Source organism: Rhamphochromis sp. 'chilingali' (genome assembly GCF_963969265.1).
Source record: "Rhamphochromis sp. 'chilingali' genome assembly, chromosome: 16".
Classification (NCBI taxonomy): Eukaryota; Metazoa; Chordata; class Actinopteri; order Cichliformes; family Cichlidae; genus Rhamphochromis; species Rhamphochromis sp. 'chilingali'.
This window is the reverse complement of record NC_137943.1, coordinates 24,747,145-24,771,946: the sequence shown is the minus strand read 5'-3', so window position 1 is coordinate 24,771,946 and position 24,802 is coordinate 24,747,145. Positions and strand designations below refer to the sequence as shown.

Genomic DNA, 24,802 nt, shown 5'->3' with positions numbered 1-24,802 from the left:
TTTGTTGCACACAGATGTTTTGCTTTGGCAGCAACTTAAACCATTGAGTTAAATTAACACAATTTATTCATGTTCAATAAACCTGTGCAATTTGTGTTGATAAAATGTGACTTAAACATGTTTTGATGAAGTAATTTGAGCTCTTGGAATATTTTAATCCTTCACAATTTTCTCACGTTATCCCAACACGATTCAATAACTTTTACCCAATACTACTTGGTCACTTAAATACTACATGTTATCTTCAAATTACATTTTGCTATTATATTCTAGTATCAAATACACAATTTTCAAATGGAGGCCTTATAACAGATTGTATTGTTCTCTTCCAAGATGGTTGCTGGCATCCACCAGTAACCTTTCAAAACAACATGTCTAATTTCACTGCAGTAGGTAAAGAATTAAACTGACATTACTCCTCTACTGAATCTATATAAATCAACAGTTAAATAATGTCAGTTCTTCCGTGTTCTCTGGAATCAATCGCAGCAAAGAAATTAGACTGTTTCTTTTGAAAAATGTTGGGAAAGAACAATACAAAACATTCTATTTAAGGCCTCTGACATCAAGATTCAGTTAAACAACAATTATAACTAAACAATTTGAGGCAATGTTAGTTTCCATTAACATTAAATTAGGTTACTGAATTGGCAAACACCTTCCTATTAACACTACCCATTTTACCCCAATAACTAAAGAAATTAGCACTTGCAGGTCAAAAACTTTATTCAAGAGACGCAAAAATAACATTGATACAGTGACTGTCAAAAATTACAGCACTGATCATACTGTGACATCTTGGTTCAAAACAGCACACTTAGAAATATTCAACGTTCTTTACTTCAACTGAATGAAACTGAAAATACCATTTCACACGACCCATATGGGATATTTAGACTGTATAACTGTTCACGCTACATCTCTTCACTAGTAAAAGAAAGAAAAAATACAAAGAGAAATTTAAAAATGCTGCCAAACAGACAAACAGAACTTGTACAGAGCAAAAGGAAAAACAAACAACAACAAAAAACAGCTCGTCCTCATGGCAGTTGCAGAGTATATAAAAATGAACCCTGCGATCCGTTCCTGGAATTGAGCTTCAAAAATGCAGCAGAACAAGTGTGAGATTTAAATGTCCTCTCACCTAGAGCTGGTCACCTCACATGCATAACAGTGAGCTTCGTTGCAGGAGCAGTTTTGTCTTAGTTGTGAGCTTTTCTTGAGAGCTGAGTTGCATCCAACTCCATTACCACCCATTGAATCACCTCAAAAGTGTAGCAGAGTTGTGATGGGTAACTCATGTTGAAGGAATAAAAAAGGTCCAAACAGCATGGCTACTGCAAAGGTCACGTTATCCAGATCTTGAAGAACAACATCAGAAAAGTCATTGCCTGGCGCATCTCTGGAGACAGATGTTCATTGTGGTTTTCTCAATCTGTGCAGTGGCCTCAGGCAAGTCCTGGTTAAACACAAAACATTTCTTTAAGATTCCTTTTTAAACTCATCTCTTTTGAATCTACCAGTTCTAATGTTAGAGTAATTTAAACCAATGCAAGCAACATAGTAAATAGCTATAGCCAAAGAGTGGCCTGCCATGCTGCCATTCATGGTCTAACAGAGTTTCTAAGAGAGGGTGAAAAACATAATAATTTCAAATGCTTTACATTAGTTTTTGTTAGAAAGACACCGGCCCATCAGAAATCCAGGCTATGTCACTCAGAAGATGTTAGAATTTAGACTTTCAGCCCCACAATTTGGTTAGCTGTTGGTCAGTTGGTCTTTTTTTTTTTTTTTTTTTTCAAACAAAAGCTAATGTAAATACTGGTGGGATTTTCCTTTGTTCATTAGAATGACAAATTTAAAGTTTTTTCACACTGATGTGACCCCTAATACAGGGGTGGGGCCTCAAGGGCCGGCGGCCGAGTTCACTACCAGGCCTCATGTGAACTTCAAATTATTAAAGAGGACTACTGGTCCTAACCAGTCCAATGAGGATCAAGTGGATAACTAAATGCATTTTTAAAGGTTGCAAATCCACAATCTACTCATAAAACACTCACCATGAACTCCTGCACCAAGATGTTGCAATTGTCTTTCACACAGATGCGGAGCACTTTGATGAGGGACTCCAAGCATTAATGTCATCCTTGACTATTATAACAAAGAAAACAGAGATTTGTGAACTTTTCAGTAGCACAGAAGAAAATGATCCCAGACAAAAACTCTTGACTTTTTAAACCAGTCAACATGCAACACCAGCATCTACAAAGCAATATCAAAAGTTCCTGTTTGACATCAACTTTATGGATATATAGTTTCCAGAACATTTATTTTTAAAAAAAGATAAATTTTTCTCAGTGGGCCAGTAAATGCATGACGAAAATAATGGCATCCTTTTAGTGGAATCATTACTCACAGGTAATAGTTGACTGTTTCAATGGATGTAGCATAAAAATTTTACTGACCTAATGCAATACATATACACTTTGTAGTTAAAGAATTTTAAAGTTCTTACTGTCATAATGGCAGCTACATCCTTTAGCTTTGTGCCCTGTTCCCCCGATCACTTTGCAAACACTTTCAGCAAACTGTCAGAGAGAAACTCAGCTCCGTCAGAAACCTTGACTGTAAAGGCATGGTTGGGATGCACTGGAATGCTGCATTTTATCTGAAATGACATAAAATTATTTTGAAATAACAGCAGGCACTGTGCTTGGTTAATCAGTAATGTTTTGTTGAATAAAAACTGTGTTTCCAGATCTTATGGGATTTAAAAAAATCCAAAGATGTTTGTTTCTGATTTGCAACCCAACAACCCACAAGTTACAACCTCATTTCAGTTCAAGTGTGCATTAATGCGAGTCCAGTAATCACCTTTCTGGCAATACATACAGGTATAAGTTAAACCTATGGCAGATTTTGGATTTCTCAGTTGTATTAATAGGGTGAGTATGCATGCACCTAATAATTATAAAAAACCCATTATAATTAAGTTACAGAAACGAAAATAGAATATACTTTCTTACCATAACACCTTGAACCCACAATCCATCAGCTGACTCCTGGTGAAATGCAGAATAGAGGTCGTCTCTCAATGTGCAGCAAAAAAAACAAAAACAAAAACAAAAACAAAAGGACAGCAGGTGAGGCCAGGAGGGGTAGGGATGTAAGCTAGCATAATGCCGCTGATGATATTAGCTAAAGCTGTTCAATGTCCAAAATCTCACTAACACCATGGTGCAGTAAATACACAATGTAACTGAAGAGTCAGTTGGCAAATCTATTCACACAGAAAACCAAATTATGTTATGAGTGCCTCGTAATTAGGTTTAATGTGATATTACGGCTCTTGTGCCAAAGACAAATTCAAATGAAAAAGCGCCAATTCTTTGACAACAGATAAAACAGCAAATAAGCTAACGGCTCTTTTTTAGCATGTTACATGGCGACACTCTAGACGTTTAACTACATTTGTCTGAAATATGGTAAATATTAATTCAAAAAATCAAGACATACCAAAAACGTAGAGTTGGCTGCTCGACTTGACTGAGATGGATGCCTTTTTTAAACCACGATCCAAAGCCCGCGAGATGAAATCACGCGTGGTTTCACGAGATTTAACGTTGCTATCTTATTGACTTACTTCACCTGAACATGATATGAACAATTTAATACACCCTTTCTGCATATCATGTAGTTTTTACACTATATAGTTACATTTAACTTTAAAACATGAGGCAATTGTGTTAAATACATGCAAGATGCTTACATAAATCCAAGAGATGGCCAGTCCCTTTTTTTCAGTGCAGACATAAAGAGACGCTGTACACACGATCACACTCCCCAAGCGTACTCTACAAACCGGGTCTAGGTACCCTTGCCCCTGGAGGGGGGAACTGCACCCAGACCCAGGTGGTGTTACCCTTTTCCCTGCGGTGGGGAGAGGCAGACCGCCCCGACTCCGCAGCAGCAGGGAGGCCCCACACTCCAGACCGCAGTCGGACGGCCAACTCCTCCTCCTAGCCCCCTGCTCCAGCAGGTCGCAGAGAATGGGGGTGAGAGAAGACTCCAAACCTCCCTCCACCCGCTCATTGTAGTGTTGATGCATGTGTGTTCTAAGGTGCAATTAAAACCCAGGAGGGCATGGAGCTACCTGCCAGAGAGAAGCAGGTAAGCATAGTCCCTCCTGCTAGCCCTCAATGTCTACGTGTATTTAAAATTGAGAGGTGGGCAACGACGCCAGCGGTGAGGTGTACACCCTGATGGTAATTTGGATTCCGTGTATCGTGCCCACCCCCAAGATCCTATATGTATGCGTAATGAGAGTGTGAGTAATGTGAATGTCTAAGTTGTGGGATAAAATTGAGGCAGAGGCAGCCAGAAGGGGACAGAGGGGGGGTAGCCTCCTCTGCACCCTGGTGACATACCCCTACTCCAAGGCCCTGCATGTGTGGGTGGTTGTGGTGGAGCGGGAAGAGGGAGGCAGCTGGAGATGGGGAGGGAAGGAAGGGAGGGGCAAGTGACCCCTCCCTGGGACCAGCTCCCCCGCTGACCCCAGTAGGCACCCCCATACTCCGCGACCCGCCAGGGAAAGGGGGCCCAGGCCCATCCAGACCGGGGCCCAGTGCAGCAGCGCCTCCCGGCCCCACAGATCCCGGGACAGTCCACCCAACCCCACCACAGAGAAAACTGCACCCACCCCACCATCCACTCATCTTCCAGACTACATGAGACAATAGACGCCCAGGCTGAGATCTTCCTCCACCTCTCCTGTATCTCCCCTTCCTAACAGCACATCATTATGGAATTATTTAAATATTGGAAAAGACCAATGACACCACAGAGTCTTTTTTTTTCTTTGTCTTATGTAACATAAAGATGTACACTGTAAATGCAAGTAAGTTAATACAACTCCAAGAATTCAAGACAAAAGATTATTTTTAAGTTGATGAACTTAAAAGTGAGTTGTTTTACTTTTTTAATGCTAAATTAAATTTCTTACTCAATCAACGCTGTTATGTTCAGTTAATGTGATGTTCATTTTCCTTTTCCGTGGGATTCAAAAAAGAGTATTCAAAGATAGAAATACACAAACAAAGCTTCACAAACACATATTAGAATTTTATTATTCTAATCCCAATACCGCTATCGTTATTGTATCTAATTAACTTCTTCAATTAACTTCTGTAACACAATCACTGATCTCTATACAAGATTGTTATTAAACATCTTCCAGTGAGTAATTATTCACTACTTAAAGGAATTATAAATTACATTTTAGGTTTACTTTGAGATCATTTTTTCTTGTTAGGTGGTCAGAGCACCGCTCTACATGCTCTTATATCCAGGGGTGCGCATTCGCCGTCAAAATAAAAGACGCGCACCAGATAAGAAGTTGCAACGTGCGTTTGCGTACATATAAAAGGCACTGTTTTTGTCCGCTAGAGTGGGATTTTCACAGCATATTCTGCACCACATCTCTGTGCGTTCATCATTTGTTTGAAGCCAGCTCACCTCCTTCAACCACTTTTCCGAGAATACGCGCTTCTTTTGCGGTTCGGACTCCTTCTGACATTTCTTTGGAGGTGGAGGAACACCAAAGTAATTGCTTAAAGGAGCTTGCTTCTGTCCTCCTCCAGAAAATCTTATGTATGCAAACACACGTTGTAACTTCTTATCTGGTGCACATCTTTTATTTTGACAGCAAACGCGCACCTCGGACCACTTATGTGCACCCCTGCCTATATGCTTATTTGCTAACAAGTCAGGAACCCAGCAAATCGTTCTCATGATGTAACAGCGTTGCTATTCTAACATGGAAATAAGCACTTCTTTAATACCTGTATTCTAGATGCTAAAGTATAGCTAGACAACAGTATATAATATCTAATGCACACAATAGAAATACAGTAGAAGTGTGATCTCTTGCACATACAGACAGCAACTTCCCAAAAATGCCCCCCTATCCATTTCCTGCGTGCTTTAAATACTCTAGAGACCACGCCTTCTCAATTCAGACTCGCCTATAAAAGAGCTACAACTGAGGCAGGCCTCCTCTTTACAAGGACAACAAGATGGCCACCACAGAGGCAACCTGCGAACACCTTGCTGCATTAGTGCTTCCCAACAGTGTTCACCTTCTTTCAGCTTCTCCCTTTAGGAGTCTCCACAGTGGATCATCTGCCTCCATATCAGCCTATCCATGGCCTCCTCTTTTGTCACACCAGGCCTCTGCATGTCCTCCTTTACTACGTCCACGAATCTCCTCTTTTCCTTCTTCTTTTCTTTTCCTGCACCAGATTGAGCATCCTCTGTCCAACATATCCACTATCCCTCCTGTGCACATATCTAAACTATCTCAACCTTGCCTCTCTTGCATATATATATTCTGTCTTGCGTCTACTGACTTTCATTCCTCTTCTCTCCAGTGCATGCCTCCACCTCTCCAGACTCTCTTGCACCTGCTCCCTGTTCTCACCACATACAGCAAACATCAAACAAGTCCACGGAGACTCCTGCATCAGCCTGTCCATAAACACTGCAAACAAGAAGGGGCTTAGAGCCGATCCCTCATGTAATCCAACCCCAAAATACTTCAAGTTTGCGAGAAATAATCAGTTTATAGTAAGTCACAAGGATCCATGTGAATTTTACAGAGAGAACATAGTGTTATTCACATCTCCTATTGGGCATGCCTTCTTGCCCAGTACAATAATTAGCCTAAAAACACATTAGCATATGCTCAGGCATCTTTCTGTGCCCCATTGGCTGATACACTATGTACAGTAGTGTACATGTGTTTTTTTCTCAATTTTTCTTCTGCTTCATGCATATTGTATTTAAAATTGTGTCTAGTTTATGAAATATTTTTAATGCATTTTATAATATGTGACCCTGACAAAGTCCACAAACCCAAATGCATTAGTTTAGCAAGGTGTTCTATATATGTCGTTTTACTGGTGTTTTTACGTCTTTGATATTTAAATGCATTCACAAAGGACAGTCTGACTTTGTCCACTTATTCATAAATGAGCCAAGCAGTTGGGAGTCAAATACATGTTTATTCAGCAGTAAGCTAACATTTAAAACATGTTTTAGAAGCACAAACTCAAAATTAATTAAAAAAAAAAAAAAAAAAGAGCACCCCTTTCGTATCTTAAATGGTTATCAGGTGAAACTAGATTTTATCAGGATTCAGGCTTGACATCATTATCTGCACTACAGGCTGAGGAGTTGTTGTTGGTATTCAACTGATAATTTCTCTGACCCACAATCCTCTTTGGTTACCCAGCAACAGGCTACTTGACAACGTCCCCCAGGAGGGAGATTTGGTTTAGGAAGCAGAGGAAACAGGAGCAGGCTGGCCCTCGGCAGTAGACTGAGAGAAAAGGAGAGAGATGCTATCTTTTATCAAGTATGGCTGTATGAGCCAAGCAGCACCTACCCTTGTTTCGACTTTATCTAATACAGGTGCCGCAGGATGCCTCCCGGTCAGTGGCTGCATCAAAGTAATGCAGAAAAACTGGCACACCATACCTAAGCTAGGGAAAATATATAACACAGGCAGCTTGGCAAGAGTCTGTCTGTGGCCTTCAGCAGTGCCATAAACATTCCACGGCTCAATATTCTTTGTTTAGGAATTTCATGTTGTTATGAAAAACTTTTTCATGCAATACTGCTGTAATTTCTCTTTCTACTCCCAAAGAGCTTTCGGCAGTCTAAATGCATCATCTGCGAGAAGGCTATGAGTTGCACCACAAAATAAAATTTAAAACAAATGCAGAATCTCAACTGGAGTAAAGGCTGCGCCCTGCATACCTTAGCATACCTGTGAAGAGCATGGCACTGCTCCGCATTGATCTGTTCTTTGGGAATAGTACAACATCCGATCGATCGGCTGTACTTGTCGGGACCGTGCTCATCATGTGCGTCTGAGCAGAACAGGGAAGTCAGAGCTGCTGTGGCTGTGTGAGTCAGCAAAGGCTGAGTTTTATCAGGCTGTCCTTGACTGAGAGGAAGCAGCATGCAGTGGTAGAAGAAACGTAGCTCGGATCGTTTACTTACTATAATACCCCCACTTAAATTAATAGTCTGCCATTCTTTAGTTAAGGCACCAAGCTTTAAAGCAAATTTTACTTACAGCTGCAGTGGAGGACCTTTGCATAAAACATAACTGAATGTCCCTGACATTACAGTTTTAACTCTGCTGTTTGTGGTAATGTTCCCACAACAGTAAACTAGTAGTAAAGTGTTTAATGTCAGCCACCAATTATTGTTTTGGCAGCATTTTTTTTTTCTTTTTAAAAAGGAACGTGAGGGAAACGGTAACAGTGACAATGGTGGAAAACCAAGGAAGTATAAGTTTCCGACAGTGTGCAGCTTATGTCATCTATTGCTTTCACCGTACAGCATAAAGCTGTAGATGACAATGAGAAATGCTGATTGACATTCATGTAGTTATTTGTCTTTGGAGGCAAATGTTTGCAAAAGGGGATGACACAAGCTCCATACTGCAGGCTGAAAATAGTTTTCCTTGGTATTATTTAGCGAACGATGCATGATTAATGGCAATAATTGTCATAACTTTTTTTCCCCTTTTTTCTATGATGTCCGACATTCCTTGTATTTATTTTCTGTAATTACCATGTTTGGAATACTAATTTTTGAAGTTAACTATTAGTATCTATCTCCCCTTCTTATTGAGTGAGTGAAGGTATTTAAATTACCTTTACTCGCACAAGGTACTCAATAAAATTAACATTTAATTAAACACTACTGTGACATTTTTAATTTGCTGTCAGTGAAATGAGCCTTAGCATTATTATTTGCTCTCTTAACACTGTATCAGAGATGCATTAAGCTCTACTATGTATACCTCTTTATCCTTGAATTCAAGTGTTTTAGTCCCATCCCCAAAGGCGAATAAATTCAAGCACCTAGTCACGCAGCCTGCTTTTACAAAAATATGTGAGGGAATGGTTCGTTCTAAAGAGCCCGCTAAATTCTAGCGTTGTGCAGTAACAGGACACCGCTGTTACAACAAGTTAGTTTGTAAAATTTCTTCCCTCTGAGAAATATCACGATCAACTGCGATATTATTTCCGAGTGGAAGCACTTAGGGAACCACAGCAACTCAGCCATAGAGTCACAGAGGTAGCCTTAAGTGTTGCGTGTATAAAAGTTGTGTTAAGGTTCAAAATTGAGGAGGGAGAGTACAAACCACCCATGGTCCAGAAGCTCTTGGTCAAACAATGATTTTAATGACTACACACGTGTGGGAAGAATAATCTGTACACAGACAGGGATTAATCTTCGACTTAATCAGAGCATACACAGATTTTTATAGCATCAGGGTTTGAATTACTGACGCCCCTTCATACGTCACAGACAGGATATATACGTACGTCAAATCAAAACCACAATGACCTTTTAACACAATTTAAAAAGAACATCGTCTTCCATCTTCATAACAGGTGCATCCTGTCACTGCCGGATGCTCGCTTGTCATCTTGACACCTCAGCAGCAGTTCTGCGACAAACTGCTCTTTTTGCAACATCAGCAAAACATAATTAAACTTTCACCTATAAATGATTCTCTAACTGAGTGTGTGTGTGTGTGTGTGTGTCTGTGTGCTAACCACAATTGCACCCTGTTTCACCTCGCGACTAGCTCCTAACCTCTAACCAGACAGAGAGACAGAAGCCACTCTGATATGTAACAACTGAAACTATGTATGTGTCCTCTACTAAATAAATGTTTTAATCAAGAACCCCTACTAAAAGCTTAATACAAGAATATGAACATATAAAAGATATTAAAATGAACTGTTGTGTAAGCATGTACTGCAATTCCTTCTATGTTCTAGTTTTCCCTCAGCATGGATCATCTAGACACTCTCACTAGATGAAGCTTAAGACCATTAATGAACCTGAACATCAACTCAAATAAGCACAGATATGCATTGTGTACACAATAGTTATAACTGCATCTGAAATACAAAATTAACATCATCATAAACATCTTAAGGCCATCTTAAAACTATCTGTTACATTGTCAAAGCAATGATCATACTGCAGATTATATTATTAATGCAATGGTAATAATGATGATTATTTAACAATAGAAGTAAAATAATTTCCCTGCTCCACAGTTGCCAACAGCCTGCTAACTCAGTGACTGCAGAGTTTCAAACCAACTCCGCTATTAAGATTAGCACAAAAACTTTAGACCAAAGCTTCATGGCATGGGTTTCCAAGGTTGAGCAGCTCCTGTAGATATCCAGTGGTCCAGTAATTTGTTCTTACACTGTAATTTATTTAAAACAGCAGCTTTCTGGTGTAGTAGAGTAACATATGTAGTATGTAATAGAGGAAAATGTTGTAACCTAGATGGTTAAGAAAAGGAAAAAGGACAGGTACCTCATACACTGCACCTCTGCTTGGTTTTATAGGTTTGGTTATTGGGTTTTGGGTAGCCATTTTTAGGGAAATTGAAATTTTTGCTGTGTGCATGGGCATTCAACGATGACTGATTTCAAGTCACTTTGCACACATTAAGAAAACTGAATTACATTTGACGAGGACTGGATTCACAGTAATTCACAGACAGACGTCTTTATTGATGTACGCACCTCTTCTATTGTTGCGGCTGCCCCAGAACAGACATCGATTCTAAATTCAGCCAGCAGACGACTGAGTATTGATCCCCTTTTGTGTCGCCTACATCTTCTGCCAAGTGCAAACCTGGCAAATGCCTCCCTTTCAGCTAAGAAAAAACGACTTTGTGTTCCCAGAAGGAAAAAAAAACACGCATATACACACTGAAGGCAGCTTTTTTTTTGTTTTTGTGTTGTTTTCTTTTGACTCTGGTTCAGTGCACTAATTGAATTTTTTAATAATGCTCACCAGAAGAGGAGAAGGTAGTTTGCTCCTTCTCAACTCAGACTCGCGTCTGGATTTACAAGACATTAACATTCTGGAGAGAATAGGCTGCTCTCCTTTGAGAGGAAGGGAAAAAAAAACATTGTCAGGAAGCAATTGTCTGTAAATGAATGGCAGGGTCACCTACCACAGTAAAATGTTAATGAGGAACAGTACACTGGTTCAGAATGCCGGAGGGCTTAAAAGAGGCAGGCTTGAATACAACACGCCCCGGTAATTGAGGCATTCTCTCCTTGCCACAACCGCTGAAAACATACTATCAAAACATACGACAATACGGTTCTAGTTTGCAATTCTTTTCTCTTCACGGGGCCACTTTCATAATCAGGTTCAGATGTCGATAAAAGTACTTTTAACATTTAAACTTTCACTCTCATCTGGAGTGACTTGCTTAAGGCAACAACTGGAAATTTTTAACTCTCAGGAGCAAAATAATAAGTTAAAAGGGCAAAGATCAAAGACACAATACTCCAGAAGATATCATTTGGTTTTGTTGTCATATGTATGTCAGAAATGCCAGAAAAGAACAGCCAGGTAGAACACTTTCAAGTAAATGACCTTAGATTTGATTATTTCCTTTTGGTTTCTGTGACTCTGCATTTTCCTAGGCTTCACGGTGTACACTTTTCTCGTGAAGGTTATTTATCGTAAGGACAAATTTAGTAAAATGTCACGTCATATCTAGCTCACAGCGTAGTATAGGTAACGAAGTGTCATTGCGAGGCGTTTGATCAGCACTTGACGGACACTCTACAGAAAGATTGTGACCTTTCTGGAACTTCTGCAGCTATCAGCAATTTGGTACACAACTGAGTTCCACCCGTCCTCAAAGACGGCTATCACTTCGACGTATTCAGCTGTAGTTTCATACTTGGGTAAAGTTAGGCCTTTCCATCTTGATTAAAGTGCTGCAGACGATTGCCACCCCAGTGAGGTTATCACTTTTGATTGTGGCTGGTTCAATTGAACTGTCAATGGGAATTAAGATAAATGCATACACCAGAGAGCAACAAGCCAAATGGACAGAATTTTACTCCCCGCAAATAATGTTCATGTGAGCAGGAGAGCAGGAAAACAGAAAAAAAGAACCAAGGAAAGAAATTAAAGGCACAGTTGAGACCGTTTCAACAAAAAAAAGCAGAAAAGATATGATTCAGTGGATTCACAGTTACAGGAGGCCTCGTCAACAATCCTTTTCTGAGGGGATAACACTGAGCACAACAAAGAAAAGTGAGCACAGGGTGGTTTTGGAAAATTAAAGCCATATTTAGAACTTTTAAGAAAGCCTTAAATTCTTATTGATGAAGTAAATAAATCGACAATAAGCATTTTTTCTTCAAAAATTGTAGAATAAGTTGCTCAGGGACAGGCTGTTATTCTCATGGTTGTTGCTTGTTTTATTTTGTTAACCATTTGCCTTGTGTGTTTCAGTAGGTTTTACTTCCCTTTTCCCTTCTTTGTGACTGTTCTCCCTCTTGTAATTAGTTTTACATGTGTTCAATTAGTCAGTTCTCTGTATTTATAGTCTTCCCATTCCCTTTTCTATTTGTCATTCCATCTGTGTTTCTGCCCTCATTTCACTTCTGTATTCAGTACTTTTTTTCTTTTTTCTTTTTTCTTTTTTATTGGGGAATATTTTGTAACCTGGGTTAACCTGTGCTTTATTTCATCTTCCCAGTTTTGCTGTTTGGCATCATAGTCAACAGTTGCTGCTAATACATATACATAGAAAATCTGAAGACATCAAAAATGAAAAACACTGCAAATAATACAAATAAACTATTGCAGTAGGTACTCTTAGGCAGGTGAAACAGAGAAATGGGAGAGGCTAAATTAATAGTCTTTATTTAATCTGGTTTTGACTAATTGTCAGCATTGCTGGGCTCTTCATTCAAAAGTACAGCTGAATTTGAATGTACTACTGAATATTGAAAGGGATTCTGTTTAACATGGTATTAATATGTCCCTAATTGGGCTTTTACATCCACAAAACACAAATAAAGTATGACAATAGTCAAATACATTAAAGCACAACATAACATAGATAAAATATGCAAACACATGAATTAAAATATAACTTCTAAGAATACTGTTTTTTCCGCACTATAAGGCGCACTTAAAATCCTTTAATTTTCACAAAACTCAACAGTGTTAGCCTTCAGCTAATCCAAAATGCTGCAGCAAGAGTGCTGACAGGGACTAGAAAGAGAGAGCATATTTCTCCTGTTTTGGCTTCCCTTCATTGGCTTCCTGTTAAATCCAGAATTGAATTCAAAATCCTGCTCCTCACATACAAGGTCTTAAATAATCAGGCCCCATCATATCTTAATGACCTTGTAGTACCATATCACCCTATTAGAGCATTTCGCTCTTGCTATGCAGGCCTACTTGTTGTTCCTAGAGTATTTAAAAGTAGAATGGGAGGGAGAGCCTTCAGTTTTCAGGCCCCTCTTCTGTGGAACCAGCTTCCAGTTTGGATTCGGGAGACAGACACTATCTCTACTTTCAAGATTAGGCTTAAAACTCTCCTTTTTGCTAAAGCATATAGTTAGGGCTGGACCAGGTGACCCTGAATCCTCCAATAGACGTAGGCTGCTGGGGGATTCCCATGATGCATTGAGTTTTTCCTTCCCACTGTCGCCAAAGTGCTTGCTCATAGGGGGTCATATGATTGTTGGGTTTTTCTCTGTATCTATGAAGCGCCTTGAGGCGACTTTTGTTGTGATTTGGCACTATATAAATAAAATTGAATTGAATTTAAATGTATGAATTCTGGTTGTGCTTACTGACCTGCTTTACTGACCTCGAACCAATTTTATGTGGTACACGGCGCTCAAAAATCTGTCCAAAAATGTTTCAGTACGACTTTGGTAAGATACGAAGCCGCACAGCTTGATGGCTTGTCGGAGCATTACGGCTACCGTAGTTAGGGGCCTCGCGAAGTAATGTGGGTCCAAAACTCAGTCCGTTTCAGGTCCCATAGTCAAACAAACACTGTGGCATCACTGAGAGTTAAAAACTGTCTAAATTCTTTCATCTTTAATAAAATGATCAGCGTGTAACATGATATACCATGTTCTGACTGAGAGATTTCGGAAAAATGAAAACGTACAGCTCTGCTATCACTTCCAACATAAATGAAGACGGAAAACTAAACAGCAGTGACGTTTGTAGGGTTACTGGTAGGGTTATCATTATACTGGTATATAATGATGTGCTACGTGATTGCTAGCGACACAGCTATGTTAGCATAACATAAACACAGTGAAGCTGGAGGATGAACGCTAACTGTTTTCCACTTGATAAAAGTGAGGGTTCCTGATGGTTAGGGACAAATGCAATCGCATGGCAGGATGCTGTAAATGGACCAAACTTCAGTCAGGAGAACAACTGAGATAATCCATCCACAATACGAGGTTAGTCATTAATATACTGCAACAACATGGGAATAGAGCAGCTGCCAGAGAATTCAGCATTAATTAATCAATGGTACAGAAGTGGAGGAAGCAAGAAGAATGAGTTGAGCAAAGTTTGACTTACCTGACTGTTTTGTTTCGCTTAATGCGCCTTATAATCCGATGCGCCTTATGGACTGAAAAATATAACTATAAAATTATAGGATAATTCATTTAAATGTCTGCATCTTTGATTTGTTTTTTTTCCATAGATGATATGTCTTAATGGAGAATATTGATTGTCCAAATTTAGACCTGTGGCAACAACAGACTAGTGGCTCTACCACTGTCTTGTGATGCATCTGGAAAGACTTTGTTTATACATTTGAAAACTGCTTTAAGGAAACATAATTGAATGAACGCTAAATAGATCATATTTTAAAAATGTGACAATGATACCATGGAAGAGTCTTTTTATCCATTATTCTCAGAAACTAGTTGTATAAGGATGCCAGATGCTTAATTGTAGATGGTGACACTTGAGCTCAGGCAGTTATACAATACAAAAAATGAAAAAATGTCATAGAATGGAGGATGCAGGGCTTCCTGAGCGGGTATGTGGTATCAAATTAGCTTAAAACATTTCAGTTTTGTCTTAATTGCCTTTTAATTGTCTTCAAGTGGGAGAAAAGGAAGAAACACATACATTTTTATTTTTAGTACAAGACATTTATGTTGCAGCTACTGATGTACACCATCTAAAAATGAAGTTATTATTGCTGCTGCCTCGTTAGGTGACAAAGCAGTGGTACATGTATATATTTCAGTAGGCTTTACTTCCCTTTTTTTGTCTTTGTGACTGCATCATCTGCCTAAAACCAGCATCCAGCTTCTCAGCAGCTAGCACTGAGGTCACTGATGACCACTCTAAAAAGCAGTGGGCCAAGAACCTGTCCTTGGTTAATGCTCATTCTATCCTCCAGTGGTCTATGATGACATTTCTGTGAATTATTTGAATTGTTTTGATGTAAAATAATATTTTGTCCAATGAAGGTCAAAGGAGCTTGCAAAGAAAAGCGTCTGGACTTCTTTAAGTTGCTTGAAGACGTTTCACCTCTCATCCGAGAAGCTTCTTCAGTTCTAAGGTCAAATGGTGGAGAGTCCCAGATATAAACCTAGTGGGAGTAACCCCCCACAGAGGGACAAAAGGACCCCCTGATGATCCTCTAATCGCCTGAGCCAAGGTGGGAAACTGGGTGTGGGTCCCAATCAGCCAGAGTTTCGGGTGTCTTCATTGTGAAACCTGGCCCCACCTTATCATGCGAATTCCTGAGGTCAGATGGCCCAGGATGTGAGTGGGCGTTAAGGCGTCTGGGAAGGGATCTCAAAACTGGATTATAGATGGCAGAGAGTTGGTGTCGTAAACCCCCGCCTCTGTTCAAAGATGGTTGCTTACAGTGGATATAGATGGCTTCTTTCACTCCTCTTTCAAACCATCTGTCCTCTCTGTCCAAAATGTGAACATTGGCATCCTCGAAAGAGTGTCCTTTATCCTTAAGATGCAGATGGACTGCTGAGTCTTGTCCTGTGGAGGTGGCTCTTCTGTGTTGTGCCATGCGCTTGTGAAGTGGCTGTTTGGTCTCTCCAATGTAGAGGTCTGAGCATTCCTCGCTGCACTGTACAGCATACACCACATTGTTAAGTTTGTGTTTTGGCGTTTTGTCTTTCGGGTGAACCAGTTTCAGAAACTGGTTTCAGAAACTGGTTTCAGAAACTGATCACACTCACATATGACACGGACCTTCACAATAAAACAGGAAACTCAGATACATGGAACCAGACAAGACATTGAACTAAACAGACAGATTCACAAACAGATGGGGAGACACCATAGACAGACAGATACAGACGCAGACTCAGAGGCAGATCGAAAATAACACAGAACTTAAACAATCATCTAGAAAATGATAACAAACTAAAAGCGCTGGGTCACCGACCCAGGACCATGACAATATTTTTTATTAATTTTGTGACATATGTAATCATGTAGTTACAACACACATCTAAGGTATCTATCTACCTATATGATTCAAATTAATACATGCAAGGTCACATTCAGGTTGTATAACTTTAGACTTGGTCACAAAAATCTTTCTTGGTCAGGGCAGAAATGTTTTTCAGCTCTGGAATTTATTGTACCAGATTCATATTTGAATAATAATTTAGGTAATTCTATATTTCAGTGTTTCATCGAATCCAAGTATAGGTTAGTCTTTTACTTATTGGACTTTTAAATATCATTTCAATTTGATTCACAAGTACTGAATAATTTCCTTCAAAGAACACACAGACTTGTCCTTCCTTTACTATAATGCTAATTAGGATGAGGCAACCATCCCTTTAGAGGTTATTCACTAAACTCGCTGCGCTTGTTTATGAACAGGCAAAGTCAAATTCATTGAAGGCAATACAACTTACTTCTGGCAACTAATGCAGCTTATTTTTTAGTTGCTCGCCTCAGTGGACTCCTAGCTTAGATTCTTGTCAGCAGGTAACCATATTCACATAGCAGCTGAACATTAAAGTTAAAGCCTTTGATGCACAGAATTTAACTCGTGTGTTTGCCTTGGTTACATATTGTTCCTGCAAGGCTAATGCATGAATATGATGTGACGTACAATGGTGAAGTGTCTGCAGAATAAACTCTGAAGGGCCAGCACTACCTCAATGCCAGAAAATGAATCTTGCATACATTTGATTTTGTAGGAGAATCTATTTATAAAAAGCACGGTAATAAACATCACGACACAGTGCCGTGCTACCTCTACAAGGTCCTCTCAACAGGTTCATTGAGGATTACTTTGCCCACAGCTATACCAGGACTACTGTCACGGGCTGCGATGGCAGACCGTGGAGTTGCAGTGAAAGTAGGGCCCAAACGCGAGACAGTGGATTTATTGACAGGGGGTGGAAAACACACAATTATATACAAAATCCCGGGACTGTGGCCCCGTGGGGATTCTCCCTGAATCCCACACAGTGCAGATGTTCGTGAAAGGTGAAACAGTGGCAACTCCAAAAACTCCCACACCGTGACTTCCAAAACACACTCCGCTCCAGATTCCTGGTAACACAAACACGTTCAGGTTAGCAGGGAATCTACTTTCTCGAAGGTTTATACCAAGTCCACGCCTGTACTGACGAGTTCTGACGCAAGGATCCAGCGTCGGCCTCAGCTCAGCTACAGTCTTAGGCTACTTTCACACTGCAGGCGAAAGCACATAAAATCCGATTTTTTTGACCCTATGCGACCCATATCCAATCATGGTATGACAGTGTGAACGGCACAAATCCGATATTTTCAAATCCGATCTGGGTCACTTTCGTATGTGGTACTGAATCCGATACATATCCGATGTTTTAGAAAGCGACTGCTGTGTGAATGGTCATGTCGCATTAAATCCATCTTTTTCGTCACTGACACAAGACAGACGCCAATTATCAGCGCCGGAGAAGACATCGCGAACGCTTCCTGGCCATCCAGTGTAGATGTCAGTGAAACTGTTGGGAAGACAACGTTGGAGAAACGTGAACATTTTATTTGTACTGTATAATCTGCAGATTTTGACAGAAATCTGCAACTATTCTTTGAAGCACTGCTCCTCTAAAACAGCAATAAGGATAATTATTAGGTTATTTACATTATTATGTAAATAACAAAATAAGTTAAAACAAAAATTGGGAAACGTAAAGTCCGAAGTCTTTATATTAAGGGCCATCAGTCAAACAATATTGTTTGCTCTGGGTCTAAACAGAGCACGTTGTGTGTGACATCTTCTTTTGCGCATGCGGGCCGCTTTGAGCGTTCACACTAGAGCGTGTTTGCTGTCGCATTTTATTTGTAGTGTGAACGAGCAGACAAAAAAATCGGATTTGATCAAAAAATCGGAATTGAGCATTAACACGTGCAGTGTGAACGTAGCCTTAAACGCCGCTCCCTTGACGAGCGTAATCTGCTGCAGCTGGCAGAGGACGACGAGCGGCAGGTGTGGCTGTCTCTAGAGCAGAAACACTTCCGGGTTCGCAGTCTCCTCAGCACACCAAAACCTCCTGAAGCTCACACGGAGAAACATGGAGAAAAAGGAGAGAAAACCAAAACAACACACGGAAAATATAAACATACACTAAAATACATGAGCCCTGGGTCCCTAGACCCAGGCCATGACAACTACAGCTTTAGACAGAAACCAGTTTTCTCAACCAACAACATAGAGAATATTTTCTAAGTTACATGTTAATTCTAAAACCTTGAAGTGGAGGTTTTCTGAGTGAAATCAATCATTTTCCAAAAGCGAATTATTCAAACGTGCTTTTTCTTAATGAATGTCATATCTATCATCTATGGCTCATTAATTCCACAAAAGCATAGTCCATCATAGACTCATATTTAGATGATTCATGTCCTCATAAAATGGGAGGGTGTTGTTATCTTTGCACAGTAGTTTCTTATACTTTGTAGCACAAATCATACCATGAACCTTGATTAGATAAAACTGTCTGTGGCCATCCTTTTTTACATCAGATATCTGGCCTGTTTTCAGAGAGAAAGCCATCTGACTTTTTGTGTATTTCAGGACTGCCACACCTCTGACTGCCCAAACACATAAATGTTATGTGATCATTAATGGGGCTCAATATCAAGCCTCAGGACCAAGGGGTTTCTCCCATCTGGCCACTGGGCTTTGTGTGTGAGTGTGTGTTTGTTTGTCTTTCTAAGTAATCTGTTAGCACCTGATGATGTTTATTTGTGTCATTGTGTTTTTTACACTACTTATGTATAATTTCTTGCCATACACTCATTTGTTTTTTTGCTTGACTTACATTCTGGCAAAGTGATTGTTGTTTCTTCCTGTGTTACCCTAGACTTGGAAAAAAAAGTTTTTTCTACCAGAGTCATAAAGCGATAACATTTGTCAAAAAGGTACCTCGGAAGCGATTACATAGTTCCACAAAGCACATGTAGTGGAAAGCCCAGTGGGCTGATGCACTTTTGGGCCAATGGGCCAGCCTGAGGGGCCCGTACACACCGGCTGTACAAGGACTGACAGTAGCCCATTGGTTAATTTTCATTACTGACACTGGATTGCCCAATCAAACCTCTTAATGCGGCCCCTCCTCTACCTTCGCTGTGCACTCACAGCAGCATGCAGAAAAAGTTTAGTTTGGAACAAGTGGTGAAAAGGTGGAGCTGAAAAGCTGGGAGGAAGTAAAAATAAACTAAAAATAGATGCAGCAAAATGTGTCAAATTAACCAACACGTTAGCTGTCAGGGCTGCTTCACCATGAACAGTAGAACCAGCAAGAACTAGTAACCAGGTCTCACAGGAGGCTGCTGCTAGCACCAGCTGTGGAGAAGTGAAAAGAGACGAAGAAGATTAAATTATCGTGGTAAGAAAATAGGTGGAGGGACATAATTAGGAAGGGACAGATTCAAGGATTCGGGTAAAATGAATGGCTGCTTTGACCATGAGCCACTGCTAAAAGCTAAAGTGTTGCTTTTAATCATTGTCACATGTTGCAGTGCAGCTAAGAACTAGCCCAACAACAACTGTACCAGTTGTGTAATGCATTAAGGCATAGGGAATGGACAGCTTGCACACCTGGAAAGACATCATGTTCCCATCCTATGCTGCCACCCAGATGACAACCACCAAAATAATCATGACCTAGCATTGTATATTTTCTGTTTACATATTTGACTTGTTTTCTATTTTCTGTTGTGAAAAGAACATCAGTTTATGATATTATAAAACAGTTTACAATTATAATTACAATTTTTTTTAGTTTAAATTTCACAAGCATCCTAACGTCTTTAAAGATAGGCCTGTAAAAGTTATTGAAATACTTTAAAACTTTGACAGCGAAATTTTATGTTCTAAAATTAGAATATCTCACTCTCAAAAGTATCGATCTATCTTTTGGAATACAGCAAATATTGTCATTAGAAAACAAAACCAAAACAGCCTCGGTCCGAACGTGTTATACAGTATGAATTGGAGGAGACACCAGAGTGCCGGTGAGGTTGTAAGTGCTTTGGTCTGTAGCGTGTGCCATGACCCCTGGCAGGGCCTATTAGAGGAAATGTCTCTGTGGTCTACATGCCTCCAACCTCTCTGGCAGCCACCGAGCAACATCAATTACACCCACAGCAGCTCCAGCCTATAGCTACACTAGTATATTGCCATCACCACGGGGGTAATTGGTCCACTATACACTTCCAATTCTGAGCAAGTCGCAGCCTATTTTTCCAGTCAGACGACACCGGTCCATGTTAAAATAGTTATTACAGCCCGCAGCTTCACTATGGAGTCCTGAAATTGAACAAGGGGGGAGGAGCAAATTATGATACGAGTAGCAAAGCCAGTGATCAACTGTCACATTGTTGATGAATTTAGGACTGATGAACTTTATGTTTTGGCATTGAAAATCTCTTACTAGGTGTAACGTGCAGTACAGTAATGAGGGCTTTCCTTCGCCCTGAGACTGAGTGAGATTGCATGATGCATCCTGCTCCCTGCAGCGTATATGACTTAAATGTCCTTTTAAGTGGTGCATGCATAAACTGTTGTTGGAATTATACGTGTGACCTTTTCATTTAGTTTTCAGTTTTCTTCCCACCAGGCCAATGCCACCACTTAAGGTCACTGGACAGTTCTCTAACAGGCAGGATGACAACAATAATTAACTCCATTTAGTAGAGTCAGGGATAATGTAAATGTCTCATGTCATTTCTCTTTATAATCCTTAACTTGACTGATATTAGCCCTGACAGCAAAAAGACACACACACACACACGTTAACACTACAGTTACACGCTTGAATGCTTAATAGCATGCATATATGCTGTGAAGTGAGGCACACATGCATGCAACTTTATTTCTGCTTATGTAATGATAACATTTAGTAGATGATAAATAAATATAGCGTAGTGGTTGTATGTGCCACCAAATGCACGTGCACATGCAAGCCGCCCACAGTTGTAATATATTTTCTGTCCTGTGTGTGTGTGTGTGTGTGTGTGTGTGTGTGTGTGTGTGTGTGTGTGTGTGTGTGTGTGTGGTGCAAATTGCGCAGATGAAAGGTCAGATGAAGTACAGCCTGGCCCAAAGCGCAGCATGGGGTGTGTATATTCAAAGAGACAAGTGAGGAAGGAGCCACATCACGCCTAAGTAAAATATTTTCACCAAAATTCAGAAGCGTGCAGTGCTCGAATAGATGCACAGAGAAAGAAAATATAAACACAGAGTTGTGCAACCTACACTACGGAGAGATAAAGACAGACATGCAGAACCGCACATGGGTACACACATACAGAAACACCACGTCCCCTGGCTGAAGTGCTGGCTGAGGCACTGGGGCCAATTAGGATGCCAAGGCCAATGCATCATCTGAGGGAGCCAGCTGTCTGTGTGCTGCCCTGATGTGGCTGTCCTCGCTGTGCTCTGTAAGCTCTCTGCTCCGAGGGGCCTGGACCAGATCTGACGGAGACAGGCAATCTCTCCCTCTCTCCCTCAAAAAACAGGAGTCATGTGAGAAGCAACAGGTAAGCTGGTTGGCTCATTCAGCAATTTCATTTCCATTTCCCAGTTTAAATCATTAATGTTTGCTACATTTTAAACATTTAACAAGACCTCGGTCAAGTGGATCGGTATCTTACTTCCTCGCTACAGCCGTGTTGTTAGCCGCGATGTTTTCCAAAAAGTAAGACCCTATTTCTCATGAATAATTTTCCTGCTCTTTCGAATAAATCTCTGTCTTTGTCAGTGGGAAAACGAGGTAAACATGTCAGAACTTTTCAGAAAATTTCTTCCTCTTCCCCCTTGTCTCACCATCTGCTGCTGTGAAATCTCAAAGTCTTTGGCTTTCTTTGTTCTTGATAAACATCAGCGACCCACTGGCACATAAAGTAAAAAGCAGTATAGAGGCTAGCACGGTCTTTTTTCTCCATCTGATAGCTGTGCTAGTATCTCAAAATATATTTGAATCACCGCTTCACATACACAAAATGTAAAAGCTTAAAAAAAACATTGATTCATTGATTAAAAACACTGAATATATAGAAATAGGTCTAGGTATATATAATAATTAAAAGGAGGCTGAATAGTGGCTTTATTTTCAAGACAAAGATGTGATGTGCAGTTGAATCAAGAAGTGCTCAACCTTGACCATCTGCTGGGTGGGAGGAGGGCTGAAGTTTCCCAGAGGAGACGCAGAAGTGCTGCTGAGGGTGAAGGAGAAAGAAAACCCGACTGACAAGAAGGAAGGACAAATACATGTAGCCATTATGCACCGTTTCATATGCAAAAAAGCTCAATATTAAAAATACTTTAAACTTTACATGAAGCTTTTTGCTATACCAGGAATTGCTATGCACACTTTTTTAACAGCGGTGAAAACAAACTACGGAATTAGTTTATTTTTATGGCCTTAGGTAATTTCACAACTAATATAGAGGCAACTTTGTGTATCCATCAATCGATATGGGCACTTTTTCATCTTAGTAACTCTTAACCCTACAGTGAAATATTTGGTTGTAAGCTCACATCAGCACTCTGTGAGCCAACAGCCAGCAGAATTAACTGTCAGTGCAGCAGCTTCAAGTTTTGTCATAGATCACAGGATTTCTTTCCCAGTTTCTTGATTTGGAGAGCGTTTGTTGACTTCACCAATTTAACTCCATCCGTTACAGTAAAAACTTAATACAGTATTGCGCTAAAGTCAGTTCTTTATATTCTTTATATTTTGCTAGCTTGTTTTTATGTGGCTGATATGCGTATAGGGATGGGTTTCCTTTTCCGCTTCATACATGTTGTATCAAAAATTTCATCTAGATCAAAATATGTACAGCGTACTTTGCACTCAACCAGTTCAGCGGGATCGCAATCTAAATGTGCAAGGGAAGATCTTCTGCTGTCTAAATACCTTCTGGAAAATAATTACATTGCCACCAGTTGCTCAAAGGCAAGTGTTCCAGGGTTTCGGTGCTGTGTAGAACATTTAGCTATGATCTGGGAGCAGATTCAGGCAGTTACAGTGGCTTGCAAAAGTATTCGGCCCCCGTGAACTTTTCCACATTTTGTCACATTACAGCCACAAACATGAATCAATTTTATTGGAATTCCACATGAACGACAAATACAAAGTGGTGTACACGTGAGAAGTGGAACGAAAATCATACATGATTCCAAACATTTTTTACAAATAAATAACTGAAAAATGGGGTGTGCGTAATTATTCAGCCCCCTTTGGTCTGAGTGCAGTCAGTTGCCCATAGACATTGCCTGATGAGTACTAATGACTAAATAGAGTGCACCTGTGTGTAATGTAATGTCAGTACAAATACAGCTGCTCTGTGACGGCCTCAGAGGTTGTCTAAGAGAATATTGGGAGCAACAACACCATGAAGTCCAACGAACACACCAGACAGGTCAGAGATAAAGTTATTGAGAAATTTAAAGCAGGTTTAGGCTACAAAAAGATTTCCCAAGCCTTGAACATCCCACGGAGCACTGTTCAAGCGATCATTCAGAAATAGAAGCAGTATGGCACAACTGTAAACCTACCAAGACAAGGCCGTCCATCTAAACTCACAGGCCGAACAAGGAGAGCGCTGATCAGAAATGCAGCCAAGAGGCCCATGGTGACTCTGGACGAGCTACAGAGATCTACAGCTCAGGTGGGGGAATCTGTCCATAGGACAACTATTAGTCGTGCACTGCACAAAGTTGGCCTTTATGGAAGAGTGGCAAGAAGAAAGCCATTGGTAACAGAAAACCATAAGAAGTCCCGTTTGCAGTTTGCCACGAGCCATGTGGGGAACACAGCAAACATGTGGAAGAAGCTGCTCTGGTCAGATGAGACCAAAATGGAACTTTTTGGCCAAAATGCAAAACGCTATGTGTGGCCGAAAACTAACACTGCACATCACTCTGAACACACCATCCCCACTGTCAAATATGGTGGTGGCAGCATCATGCTCTGGGGGTGCTTCTCTTCAGCAGGGACAGGGAAGCTGGTCAGAGTTGATGGGAAGATGGATGGAGCCAAATACAGAGCAATCTTGGAAGAAAACCTCTTGGAGTCCACAAAAGACTTGAGACTGGGCTGAAGGTTCACCTTCCAGCAGGACAACGACCCTAAACATAAAACCAGGGCAACAATGGAATGGTTTAAAACAAAACATATCCATGTGTTAGACTGGCCCAGTCAAAGTCCAGATCTAAATCCAATCGAGAATCTGTGGCAAGATCTGAAAACTGCTGTTCACAAACACTGTCCATCTAATCTGACTGAGCTGGAGCTGTTTTGCAAAGAAGAATGGGCAAAGATTTCAGTCTCTAGATGTGCAAAGCTGGTAGAGACAGACCCTAAAAGACTGGCAGCTGTAATTGCAGCAAAAGGTGGTT

General features: G+C 40.4%; 1 long non-coding RNA gene across 3 annotated transcripts; it reads right to left on the bottom strand.

The window, feature by feature from the left end:
* Positions 1-689: 689 nt before the first annotated feature.
* LOC308383259 lies at positions 690-3,809 on the bottom strand. Of its 3 annotated transcripts, none has more exons than XR_013969106.1 (5): positions 3,770-3,809; positions 3,027-3,648; positions 2,516-2,668; positions 2,061-2,151; positions 690-1,459 (listed from the first exon to the last, which is right to left on the bottom strand). It is a non-coding gene; the product is annotated as an uncharacterized lncRNA (long non-coding RNA). The 3 variants fall into 3 exon arrangements; XR_013969108.1 differs by lacking the exon at positions 3,770-3,809 and having other exon boundaries at positions 3,027-3,090; positions 3,517-3,762; XR_013969107.1 differs by lacking the exon at positions 3,770-3,809 and having other exon boundaries at positions 3,027-3,762.
* Between the last annotated feature and the right edge of the window lie 20,993 nt (positions 3,810-24,802).